The sequence below is a fragment of the Narcine bancroftii genome, chromosome 5 (assembly GCF_036971445.1).
Source record: "Narcine bancroftii isolate sNarBan1 chromosome 5, sNarBan1.hap1, whole genome shotgun sequence".
Lineage (NCBI taxonomy): Eukaryota > Metazoa > Chordata > Chondrichthyes > Torpediniformes > Narcinidae > Narcine > Narcine bancroftii.
Window position 1 is genome coordinate 226,762,940 of NC_091473.1, and position 14,113 is coordinate 226,777,052.

The 14,113-nt window shown below is 41.4% G+C and overlaps 1 long non-coding RNA gene across 1 annotated transcript in view; it reads right to left on the minus strand.

The window, feature by feature from the left end:
• Positions 1 to 14,113, minus strand: part of LOC138764976 (uncharacterized) — a 42,446-nt gene that overhangs the window by 16,857 nt on the left and 11,476 nt on the right. Inside the window, exon 2 of the long non-coding RNA XR_011358395.1 lies at positions 10,325 to 10,503. This is a non-coding gene — a long non-coding RNA (uncharacterized lncRNA). The remainder of the gene's footprint in view (positions 1 to 10,324; positions 10,504 to 14,113) is intronic.

Here is a 14,113-nt window from a genome sequence, read left to right on the forward strand (position 1 = left end):
ATACTGTAGGCAGCGCAGTTAACATAGCAGTTAGCACAATGTTATTACTGTGCCAGAGGCCACATTCGAATCTGGCACTGACTGTAAGGAGTGTGTACATTCTCCCAGTAACCTGCATGGGTTTCCTCTTAGTGCTCCAGTTTCATCCCACTCACCTGGGGCTGGGAGGGTAATTCGATGTAATTGGGTGGCATGGGTTTCAACAGCTTGAATCAGCTTCGACCATGGCGTAAGTTTTTTTTTAATTATACAAATTTAGCATGAATTCCATGTTATTCACCTACATTGGGAGAGCCAGCATTTATTACTCCTCTACAATTACCCTTTAAAGCAATGGTAGAGCATCTGTTAGGATGGATAAATGAATGAATGAATGAATGAATGAATGAATGGAGAGCTTGCTTGTTGTCAAATATGTAAGTACAATGTACACAGCAATTTTGTCCTACTTCCTGAAGCTTCCCAGTTTGAAACACCCCAACAAAAAATAAGTATAATTAAGTTAAGGATTAATCAGTTTAAACTGACCTGGAGTCCTTTATATCTGTTGCATCTGTGAAACTAATTTGACGGGTCGTAAGGGCAACAAATTTGAACTCGGATGCTTGGTTACAAGATGTTATTTATGTCTTGCTTGCTTGAGTTCGGAGAAAATTAGATACGATGTTGACGAGATCAAGGTTGAATTTGACAAGATAAGGGGCCCATTTATTGACTATTATTATAATTTGGTTATTTGGTCAGGGGTGCTCTGGGGGTTTTCTATCCGATGTCCGAGAGCCGATACTCAATTCTTTACAATTTATTTGCAGGTGACAGTATTTAGTGGGGGGGACGGGGGGGGGGACAAGTATGGGGATTTTTTTCCTTTTATTTTCTTTTGTTCTTATTTTTGTTTTTTTCTACAATGAGAAGAAATTGGTCTATTTAGATAATCACAATGTATATCTCAGTATCAGAATATGAGGTGAAATCCTCATAAGGAATTTTCACTTTGTTTTGAGAATTATATAAGACAATGTATAATTGATATGTGATCCATCTTCTGTATTGCATTGTATAAAAGCTATATAATTAATTGATAAATAATTAAGCAATAAATACATGTAATATCTCTCTCTATCAAATTTTTTAAAATATTTTAAAAAGAAAGGAGCAGGTTGAACAGCAATTTTTATTTACATGCGCAGGAGAGTTGCAATAGGCGTAAAATACACACACTCGTGGGCAGAAAGCTATACCGTCAAGTTACAACGTACAATACCCTCAAATCCTTGATATCTCCAGTAGCCACGGCTCTTATCTAAACTAAACTAAGGCCAGTCATTTCTAGGCTCACAGTACTACAGCTCCCAACCCTTTGTCTGTGCACGCCTTACCAATGTCTCTCCAGTGTTGTCCACTGTTCCCAACCTGGAGTGGAACTGGGGTTTGTCACTGAAGAAAAGAGACAGATTGCTCAGACATGGTGAGGTTTATAGTACCATCAGCAGGAGGCTCCAACCCAAGCATAAATGTGCCAATTAAAGAAGCCAATGAGCAGGTGTGTGCTGACCCCTGGGCAAGGCTTGACCTTGATTGGCTGCTGAGGTGACTTCTGACTAGGTTCTAGATGGAGAGGTCAACATGACCCTCCACGAACCACTCTACAATATCCTAGTGAGATTTGCCTTCTGAGTGAGGTTGAGATATTGATCTGGAATGCTTTATTTGTTAAGTATTGATTCAGAAGAAAATACTTCATGTGAGGAATTTTTCAGGATCTGGATATTATTGGCACGGTCAGCATTAATTGCCCAATCTATAACTGCCCTCATAAAGGCACTCCACAGTGGAGAAAGTTAGAAAGGCCTTGGATATCAATGAGGTGGGTCTGAGGATACCCAACCTCCAATTGGCTCTTCAAGCCATGGTGCTCTATTAAGCCACAGGTCAATCATGATCTTCTGCTATGATGTTATAGTGGAGAACTTATGCCATTGAAGGTCAAATATAGATGATTCAATTCTCTTGTATTGGAGATAGTACTATTTGTCTCTTTTGAGGCCTAAATGTGTAATTTGTCACTTATCAATCCAAAGGTTGTTTAGGCTTGCTGCATACAGGGACTGTCTGCATCATTTGCTGAGGTGTTGTACATGGGAGATTGAATGATGTTCAATCACCAGCAAACATCCTTAGCTATATTATTTTATATTTTGAATTTTTTTTTAATTTAGATATGCAGTACGTTAATAGACCACCCCAGCCCCAGGGCCAGAGCCACTCAAATATCCCAATGAACCCACAATATGTTTTGAAGGGTGGAGGAAACTGGCTTGCCCGAAGAAAACCCACACAGACACAGGGAGAATGCAAAAACTCTTGTCACACAGCATTGGATTTGAACCCGGATCACTGGAATTGTATTAGCATTACATTAACCGCTACGCTAAGCCTGCCACCTGAAGGTCAGAAAGATGGCTGAGCTGAGGACACAGCCCTTACCTGGTTTGTATTTTGTTAAGTCTTTACTGTTCGTGTAAATTTGCATTTGGCAAAGTCATAGATTTCTACAGCAAAGATTCAGGCCTTTTTCACCCAACTTGTCCACTCCAACCAAGCATTTACTCCAAATCACTCTTAGCCTTTCCTGTCCACTGAGTTAACCCTTTGGACTCCACTTCCCTGTTTTCAAGGACAAGCAATGAGTGCATATACTCCTTGTCCCCTTTTCCTGGGACTGGTTTTATACCCAGCCACCAGCTGGTTCATACTGGCATCCGTAATGTAATTTGTCCATGAACCCAGTCTGGAGTAATATATTATGAAAGGTTAAAAATGGCCAGCATTCAAAGAGTAAAAATTCAAGCTGTGCGCAGCACGACTGTCCCTGAGAAGGTGCAAGGTGCAGAAAATGTGAATCAAGCAGAAATCAGAGCTTCTTTTTCTGCTTCCAGTGATGCAGGGATGTTGGCCTTGAAGTTACCAAGTAGGTAAGTGTTGCTCATGAATGCAGAAAGCAGCAGCAAGTGGCAAACCTAGCTAAGTCCATCACAGCCAATTACCTCCTGTCACTGAAAGTATCAGTGCAAGGTCCTACTCTCAAGATCTCGCAACATCATATAGATCCCCCCCTCCCACCCCCCCCCCCCCCATCCTGGTCATAATCTCTCCTTGATGCTCCCTTCAGGCAGAAAGTTCACCACCTCCAAATTCAAGAAGATTTTTTTAATCTACTGCAACTGTGAATATCTATCCTTTAATATTTATTATCATCTTGCATTTCTAGCAATTTAAATGTCTACTATTGTAGTTGGTGTATCTTTTGTGACTGTTTGGTTGTAGCATGCAAGAACTTCAGAGCATCTGTACATTGCAGCTGTGTGAATGGCTATGAGCTCACATTGAACACTGAATTCTAAAAGAAAAACAGAAAATGCTTCATCATTGCTGGTTGAATCCTAACCTTCCCTACCCAGAAATGCAGGAGTACTACCAGAGGACTGCACCAGTTCAAGGAGACAATTTCCCAAGAGCACTTAGGGATGGGCAATAAATGCTGGCAATGACAATAATATTGAGATCCTGAAAAAAAACAGAGAAATAAACTTTTCAGTTTATTTTTAAAACTGAATTGATGAATTGAAGTGGTTATTGTTACGTGAACCAAGATGTAATGAAAAGCATAGTTTTGCCAGTTATGCAGCGTAGTTAACGTACCAGTTAACACAGCGCTATTACAGCACCAGAGACCCAAGTTCAAATATGGCCATCTGTAAGGAGTTTGTACTTTCTCTCCATGTCTGGTCTCCTTCCATCCTCCAAAAATGCATGGGGTTAATTGATGTATTTGGGCGGCAAAGACTCGTGGGCCAGAAGGGCCTGTTACCAAGCTGTAACTCTTTAAAAAATTGTCAACCAATATTTAAGTACCACAGGTGGTGCCATGTTAAAAGAAAAGTGCAGTGCATAGTGTTACAGTAAGTCAGAAAGTGCTGAGTGTGGGATTAAAAAGGGCAGGGTATAGAGAAAAGTAAAATGCATGGCATTATCTTTTACCAAGGATTGGTCCATTGACGGCTCTGATAACAGCAGGAAGGAAAGGCTCCTTGAAACTGGAGCTTCATGTTTTCAAGCTCATTGACTCTATTTCTCAACAGAAGGGGTGGGGGGGAGTGGGAGAATGACCACAATGGATAGGCTCCTTTAATACGTTGGCAGCTGGGATGGGTCCTTTAATGTGTTAGCAGCTTTCCCGCTACAGCAGGAGGTTTAGACAAAGAAGGTTGGTTTGCATGATGTAATGGAAGATTTAAACCGTGTTTTTTACTTTTGCAGCCTTTGCTTCTGCCAGGCTGAGAACCTCCTTGTTTTTTTAGAATCAGCAGACATAAGCTAAATTCCACCGAGGGGCCAGAGATGCAGTTATCTGATGAAAGGACATCTGTGTACCAAGAACATTTAATCTTCCTGCTTGTTTTGGTCACAGACTGTCAGAGATCTAGCCTTGATGCAAAATAAACCATTGTATTCAAAGTGATAAGCTGAAAATTATAATAGATACTTAGGTAAGCAGTTTTTGGGTAATATAAGTCATGGTCCCACTGCTGAAGTTTGAGACTCTCCGAGAGGTGGCAACATCTCTCAGCAAGTAGAAGAACTTCTAGAGTCCAGCCAATGTCCTGGTCGGGGGAGGTGGAGAAGTTACTACCGGCGCCCTGACAACCTACTACAAGTGTGCAGTCGTTGCCTCGCTTTGGCATTTGGGACCAGTCCAGGCATTGATAAGTATAGTTGAGAAGGGCATGCATATTGTAGTTTGAAATCAGCTTTTGAATTTGTAATAAACATTTGTATAACTGAACTGCTCTCGGTCTGTGTGTCTATTTTCTTTCGGTAACTCAAACACTGTCACCAATCTAAAACGAACAAAGTGAGAGGTACAAGTTTACCCAAGACACATGATCACTTGAGAGGTATTTTAAAAACATGCAGGGATCATGGCTTCATTCCTTCAGTCTTATGCAGGTGCTCTGGTACTGATGGAGATTGTGGAGGAGAGGTTCTTACCAATCCTCACTGATTGTGGTCTGGAGGTGAGGAAATCATTAATCCAATTACACAGTGGGGTGTTGAGTCCCATGTCTTGGAGTTTGCTGATCAGTTTTGAGGGGATGATGGTGTTAAATGCCGAAATGTAGTCGATAAAGAGCATCCTGATGCATGAATCTTTGATATCCAGATGTTCCAGGGCTTTGTGTAGGGCCAGTGAGATGGCATCCGCCATAGACCTATTTCTATGATAGGCAAACTAGAATGGATCTGTTTCACTGCTCAGACAGGAGCTGATAGGCTTCATCACCAGCCTTTCCAAACACCTCATCACTGTTGATGTAAGTGCTACTGGTCGAGTCAATAAGTCAGGTCACTGCACTGTTCCTGGTTACCAGTAAGGTTGATGCCATTTTGAAACAGGTGGGTTCCATGCCCTGCTAGAGGGAGATAATGATGATACCCATGAATACCTTAGAAAGTTGGTCAGCACAGATCATTGGTACTCGGCCAGGTACTCCATCCAGGCCAGATGCTTTTCCCGGATTAACTCTCTTGATGGCAGCAACCACCTCGCCCTCAGGTGGGGATAGGATGGGATCATCAGGGGATGTGGGGGTGCGTAGGGGTGGTTCTTCGCTGTTACTGTCGTCAAATCAGACGTAGAAAGCGTAGAGTTCCTCTGGGAGAGAGGCTTTATCGTCTGCTATTTTACTGGATTTGGTTTTGTTACAGATTATGACATTTAGGTCCTGCCACAGCTGTCAGGTGCCCTCGTTGTTTCCATTTTTATCTGCAATCTCCACTTCGAGACAGCTTTCCACAGATCATACCTGCTCCTACTGTGCCAAAGAGAATCTCAGCATAACTAAGTTTCCTATCAGAACCTGTGTGGCATTCCTGACTTGAAGTGGTTCTGTGAAAGTCTTGAACTTACTTATTCCACGCAGCTCAATGCTCGCACCTTCCTTTTGCCTATTTAACAGAGAAATGCTGGAGGAACCCAGCAGGTCTCACGGCATCCACAGGAGGTAGAGTTATCTAACCAGCATTTCAGGCCTGAGCCCTTCTTCTGGGTACCTGCAATCACAGTGTCTGCAGACTTTCGTGTTTCACTTCCATTCAGACAGTTGTCATGTGGTTGGTTGGTCCTACCAAAGGAGTAGAGATCCATGTGTAATTGGGATTTCAGGCGATACCCAAAATCCTCAAATACCTATATATGCTGGAAGTTTCTGCAGGGAAGACATCTATTTCAAAGAAAAGAATTTACATTCAAAGGACATAATGGGTTTGAAAACAATACAATAAATGAAGGGGCGATGTTTTAAAGCTCTGCATGGCGGGAGGGAAAGAATGTGAAAGGAGGGAGGAAGACTTCATGGAGAAAACCTTTGAGTCAAAATAATTGCAATGGGTTCAGATTTCTGAAGTCAATTGAGCCTGTTAAGTGTTAAAAGCAAGATGCAGATCATTCTTTAATGAAAAGGGTGGAAATTTTGAAGTATGGGTAGAGCGGGAGAGGAAAGTTCAGAGTTTTAGCTCAGTTTGTGGAAGCACCTGTCTAGAAAATCAATGGCACTGGAGCAGGCCATTCACTGGTGGCGTATGGTTGGGTAACTAACATTTCATTTCAGAACCCACTCAAAAAGCCATGAGCATAGATGGCCCATTGCATCTCATTTCACTGAACAAATCTAACACAGTGAATGATCTTTGGACTCTGTACCTCGGACTTGACAGGAATCTGAAGATCCAGAATGATCGCTGACCTTGGGTGGGGACTGGGGATTTTCAAGGAAATCTCTCAATTGGGTGGGGACTGGGGATTTTCAAGGAAATCTCTCAATGTAATTAAGCAAACAATTAGGCCATTCCATTGCTATGGATGGGAATCCAATACAAGTTGTAAAGGAGAATAAGAGTTTAAAGATCAAAGATGAGAGGAGTCATGCATCCAGTCATATGCTTCATCGTGTATCCTCAAGCAAGAAAGACGATGGAAGAACCAGTTAATGTATGACATAATTGAATGTAGTGGATGGTATAATGGAATGTGACAGATTATTTTGTGTTTGCATTGTAAAAATAGATATGTTTTTGGGAGATAAATTGGGGTGGTTTTTTTAGTGTAGGTCACATACAAACACTTTAAAACAGATCTTATTTAAAATACTGGAGCTCTGCCCCATGCTAGACATGTCAGGCCCAAGAGCCTTTGCAAAAGTTTTGGAGAGTGCCCAAGAGACTTCACTCATTGATTGCTGTTTACAAAAAGGCAACAGATGAAAGAACTTGTCAGAGCCACAGACTGTCTGGAGTGGAACTTGCTGTTCTAAGAGGTTAATGTGGTTTTGCAAGCAAGAGAGGATCACACAAGCTTTCTCTCTGTGAGAGAGAGAGAGAGAGAGAGAGAGAGAGAGAGAGAAGGAGAGAGATCAGTTCTGCAGTTTTACAGTCAGCAGCAGCAGCTGGGACTGGAACAGGACAAGCTGGCAAACTTGTGGAAAACCCCATTTGGAAGACAGGTTGCGAGTGCTTAGTTCAGCCTGGTCAAAGCCCTTGTGGTTCAGGCAAGAGGATAGGACTGGCTGTCTAATGTTTCACTTGGAATAAGAGAAACAAAAAGGCACCCTGTGGTGACCTGAAAGAAAGAGGTTATCATCTGGAGAACCCTCAGGGGGAAAATTTCTTCAGCAAGACACTTAAGTGGCTGGTTAAAAAGAAATCAGTTGTGGGGTCCAGTGAACAACAAATCTCTCTGAAAACTGACAAGAAACTTCTTGAGTGGTAACCATTTACCTTTCAAGCACCAAAGCCTGGTGAACTTCATAAATGTTAAATTCTGTGCACAGTATAAGAATTGCCTGCAACCAGTGAACTTAGAGGAATGAGAAGTGAGATTGAACTGTGAATCACATAACTTTTCTAAACTTACACACACACATTACATACACGTGCACTTAGAATTAGAAGGAGGTTAAGTTAGATTAGTTAAGTCAATAGTGCTAAGTTAAAGTGTGATTCTGTTCTCATGTTTAAAGATAATTAAAAGCAACTTTTGTTTAAGTAACAATTTGTCATGGTGAATATCTATTGCTGCTGGGTTTTGGGGTCCTCTCGGCTCGTAACAGGAAGCACACTATAAATATGAACAACTTTCATAAGGAAAAGGCTAATTTTATCCCAAAATATAGTGATAGAGGATGAGATGAGCAGAGAAGATGATTGGCAAGGATACAAAAGGCGTTGAATAGGAGCTGCACAATACTGCTCCGTGCTGCAGTCGCGTGAAATGTGATATGAGTTAAGAATTTTTTCATTGCAGTTTGGTGAATATTTCCCTTGAGTTACATCAAATAAACAGCCTTTACAACATCCCTGTCCCATCAATATTGAAATAATGTTCCCCAGGATGTGGCAGCACCACTTAGTGAACAATTAAGTCTTCGACTCTGTTGAAATGTGTTGCTTTATTTATAGAGTTGTTCCTGCCGACAACTTCTATTTCTACCTCAAAGGGCAAGTTTCAAATGAGGATGCTCCCCTTGTTACATTCAGTGTGATAATACACAGACTTTGACAAAGCAGATGAATTCTTGCTGCTTCAAATTCCCATGTAACTGCTCACATTGGGAGTGGTTGATGTTTAGAGATCCTGTCCGCCAAGGGGCTTATCCTACCCAGTGTAGTGCATTGGCTGAGAGAGTTGCTCTGGGGTTGGTGGCTTTCATTTACCAAGTTGGTGCAGTCATATTAAACATATTGAGTCCTCACATCAAATTAATATTAACGCAACAGAACACCAGCAATACAGAGGGAAACAAACAAAATAAATATTTTCCAGCGTCATAGAATCTAAACCCTCAACCCACCCAGTCCGAGTTAAGCAGCAAGCACCCAGGCGCATTAATTCTACACAAATTGCATTTTATTCTCTCCACATTTCCCTCGACTCCACACTCATTGGGCAAACTTACAAGTGGGCCACTCAAACTATCAACTTGCACGTCTTTGGGACGTGGATGGAAGCCAGAGTATCCAGAGGAAACCCATGTGATCATCAGGGGAATATGTACTCTGCACAGGCTGGTCCAGGGGTCAACATTCAACTTAGATTATTGGATTATTCACCAACACCCATCTATTTATTCATTCATAGAGTCATCGAGTTCTGCAGGACAAAAACAGGCCCTTCAACCCAAATCATCCATGATGCCTACTTGAGCTCAACTCATTTCACTGCATTGGGTCCATATCAGTCTTCCTTTTTCCTCGACCTGTCTAAATGTCTTATAATATTGGAGAGAACTGGAGGCCCAGTGGAGCTCAATTTTTTTAAAAAAAACATCAGATACTGGAAATCTAAAATAAATACAGAAAATGCTGGAAAATTCAGCTGGTCAGCTAGCATCTGTGGAAAGAGATGTTTCAGGTTAGACCCTCTTCATCAGAACTACAATGCCAGATGAGGGAGAAGCTCTCTGACACAGTCCAATACTATACTTACATCATGATGGAACTCTATTTAAAATCTAAATCACTAAATACCATGTATGCACTTTGCATGTATGGGGCAAATATGAACATTTATTTGTGGCCCTATCCAGATGATGCCCTCATGCACCAATATGACTGTGTGTGCTGACAAATGCCAACAGTGCAGACAGCCATAGAAGCATAGAATGCTAAAATGCAGAAACAGGCCCTTTGGCCCTTCTAGTCTGTGCTGAACTATTTTTCTGCCTAATCCCACTGACCTGTACCCAGGCCATATCTCTCCTATCCCTGTACTTGATCAAATTTATCTTAAAGGTCAAAATTGAGCCTGCATTTCCCAATTCAGCTGGCAGATGATTCCACATTCCCACTACTCTCTGTGTGAATTTCCCCTTAATGTTCCCTTTCAATTTTTTCCCTTTCACCCTTAACCCATGTCCTCTAGTTTTTAATCTCCCCTAAACTCCGTGGAAAAAGGCTGTTTGCATTTACTCTATGTATGCCCATCATAATTTTGTATACCTCTATCAAATCTCTCCTTATTCTTCTACATTCCAGGAAATAAAGTCCTAACCTGTTTAACCTTTCCCTGTAACTCAGTTCTTCAAGTCTCAGCAACATCCTAGGAACTTCCAATCTTATTGATAGTCTTCCTAGAGTTAGGTGACCAGAATTGCACACAATATTCCAAATTTGGCCTCACCAATGTCTTTTACATGTTTGATGTCACTCTGAGCAAATGAACCAAAAGGGAAAACCTTCCCCTGAACTTTAAAGGGTCTGAACATACCTGATGCACTCCCTGAAAACCTGGTGGGTCGTTTTCTGTGAGAGTAGATCACTCTTATTTCAGGTATCCATTTTACACTGAAGTTTTTGCAATGGGTACATCACCCACACCTCAGGTAATAATCATCCAAGAGCATGGATTGGTTTATGCAGTCTTCCCAACTGGCATTTTTCACCTTTCTGTGGAGTGATGACAAGACACCGCAGTGATGACAATCGTATAATGGTAAGAATATTCAGTGATGGAAATGTATGGATACAAAATGATAAAGAACGGCTTTCTTTTTGGTCGATAATTTATTGTGGATGAAGATTATTTTGGGGAAAAAAGTGTGTTTCAGTCTCTCTGTACTATTGCAACAAAGAGGAATTGCTAAGAATTTGCATTCTGTTCCATCAGGTCACCATTTGCCAAAACTACATGAGGTTCTATTTTGAAATGCGTCCATTGATCTTCACTTTGTGCTAGGCATTCATAAATACAATTTAAAGTGGTCCATCGGGCACAATTTTCTAAATGTAATAAATGCATAACTGAGGAAGGCACGTTGTATCATATGTTTTGGGTTATGCCCTTCTCTCTTTAATTTCTGGGCAAGGGGAATTTCATACTTTATCATTAGTTCTCTGAATATTAATTTGACTCCTAGCCCTTTCATTGCTATTTTGGAGTGAGTGGGGCCAGTGGATCTAATACTGACTGTTTCACAATCCCACGTCGTGGCATTTGCTTCCCTTATCTCTAGAAGGGCCATTTTACTGAGTTGGAAAGATGCTGTCCCTCCCATTCATACTCAGTGGTTGTCGGATGTGATGGCATGTTTCTCTCGAGAAAAAAATTAGATATTCTACAATTATAATGATTCTTTTCCTATGGGGTCCTTTTCTTATTTTCAAAGCTTGTCAATCAATTAATTTTGGTCTCTTTTTTTTCCACATGCCCCCATAAATATTACTATCAGTAGTGGAGTCTAAAGGTTGTTATAGCTGAAGGGTGGTAGTGGGGATGAGCTCCCACTGCGGCACAAATGCTCTTCATGATGTGCGACTCAAACAGCCTCTGACCACCAAATCCAACTGGGCCTTTACATGCAGTATAGTTCTTATGCCTGGCGGAGGCTGTTCTCACTGACAAGGGGAAAAGGCGAGTCACTGGCATCTTGAAACCAGTTCCTCCAGGCAGATGGGACTCATTTACCTCAGATGGTAACTCATCAAGGAGAGGGAAAATTCCTATTTCAAATCTCTGCTGCCTTGTGGCTCTACCCACTCACTGGAAAGGCTTTGGGAGTAAACCCCAAGGAAAAATCCAGGGTCGGAGTACTCAGCACCGGCTCGGTGACTCCTGCGATGCTCCGACACCAAACTCTATTGATATTTGTCATTCCTTTGGACCTGTCATTAGCATGGAGAGGGCGTGGGGGTGGTCCCTGCTGTATGGGCAACAGACGGATCTCCATATCAACTCTGCCCTGGTTTGCACCCTGGATTTGCCACTCCACAGTGACTACCAGAGGCCCAGTACCCATGGTCGACCATGACAGATGGAGATCAAAGAAGAAAAAAAGAAGGGGACTCCTTAACTTGGCTTGTAACTCTCATAGGGTGGGGTTTGATTTTTAGATTAGGAGCATATGTCCTTTTTTTCTTTCCATTTAATAATATGGTTTCATATGTACCTTGTTTACTGTTATTTAAAATTTGTAATTTGATATTAATCTATTTTATCATTATTACTAAATGTACCTATGTGGTTTGCGAGTTAAAACCAAAAAAAGATTGAAAAAGAAAGCTTTATGGCATACCGACAATAAACAGTTCCGTGAAATACATTTAGAGTTGTGATCATTTTCCAGTTGAAGAAAAATGACAGCCAATTTGTACGGAATAAGTTGTCGCAGGCTGCAATGGTAATCACTATGTAATTGGTTGTAGTCATCTAGATCATGGGATGAATAATGGAGAAAATTCCCCTGCTGGCCTGCGTTGTGAGGTAATCTTGGCCGGAGATGATTGCATGCACATTTCTCTGCTTTGCTCAATACAAAATCAAATAATTGAAATCATGGTGACACCTGACGTTGTCTGAATGAGAAACGCAGAGAACGGCTGAGGTGTTATCCAAGCTGAAGCAAAGGCAGAGTCAATAAAAACAGCTGGGGGTACCCAAGTAATAAAGGTGAAGCCAATTTTAATTAAAGCCATGCTTCTGATGGAATGCAGTGCAAACAGCTGGGTCCTGAGCTCCCTCCCAGTAAAAGATTCTCATCTGGCTTATACCAGGGGCACATCTGGAATGAAATACGTGGAGCACAAAGCAATATTGAAAACAATAATCTTACAGAATTGAAGATTCAGGGCCTCAAATTCTATAATTATAATAATTAAACAATTAAATTATAACTCATACTATGTCCAAAAATTATACAAATAATATATGTAAAATTCCTTTATATGTTTTATACTTCTCGGATGTGATCATGTTGTTCTGTGATATGTCTTCTTCTTTGGCATGGCTTCGCGGACGAAGATTTATGGAGGGGGTAAAAAGTCCACGTCAGCTGCAGGCTCGTTTGTGGCTGACAAGTCCGATGCGGGACAGGCAGACACGATTGCAGCGGTTGCAAGGGAAAATTGGTTGGTTGGGGTTGGGTGTTGGGTTTTTCCTCCTTTGCCTTTTGTCAGTGAGGTGGGCTCTGCGGTCTTCTTCAAAGGAGGTTGCTGCCCGCCAAACTGTGAGGCGCCAAGATGCACGGTTTGAGGCGTTATCAGCCCACTGGCGGTGGTCAATGTGGCAGGCACCAAGAGATTTCTTTAGGCAGTCCTTGTACCTTTTCTTTGGTGCACCTCTGTCACGGTGGCCAGTGGAGAGCTCGCCATATAATACAATCTTGGGAAGGCGATGGTCCTCCATTCTGGAGACGTGACCCATCCAGCGCAGCTGGATCTTCAGCAGCGTGGACTCGATGCTGTCGACCTCTGCCATCTCAAGTACTCTGTGATATGTAATCTGTAGTTAAACCACCCCCCCCCACTTTTCTTATTTGTCTTAATAATAAAAAGAAAAAAAGGGGAAAAAACTATTCCTACTAATCCACCCCCTCCCTCTAAACTGCATTGTAATATATTGTAATTACGAATCAAATAATGGACACCAGGCAGGGAAGTTCCAAGGACAGGCTGTTGATGTTCGGCTATCTTTTCTGTGGGCTGTTTCCCCAGTTAACCCAGTTATGTAAGGTCTACTTTTCTCTCTTTAATCACTTTGTTCTTAAGCTAATTAAAGTTTTTTGTCAGCAAAATCTCATTTAAGCAATTGACATTTAGGAGCAATCCCCTCTCCTCACCTGAGCACTGCCATTTATTTTTATTTCATTACAAATTTAGCATGTGGCAATGTAAATACTGCTGAGTAGATGTGGTGCTGTATCCCATACAATTCAGATGGCATTCATAAAACAGCTCAGAAAATGGCATCCCTTGGAGTATTCTATTGGATTTCAATATTATAATTTCTTCAGAGCAATTTATTATATTTTAAGCGCAGATCCATGTCAATCAATACTTTTGCTTGATTATATCACAGATACAACATGCCTTGCATGTGTTACACAATCTAACGGTAAATCGTTACACTGTGCCCGGCATGAACTGATAGCAGCTGAACATTCTAATATTCTTTTTTGATTTTACAAGCCACTCTACCCAGTAAGAGATGACAATAACAGAGGGAATTAAGGTTTAGTTAAATCACATTTAAAATCTATCCTTGAGGCTTTCAGTGTATCCA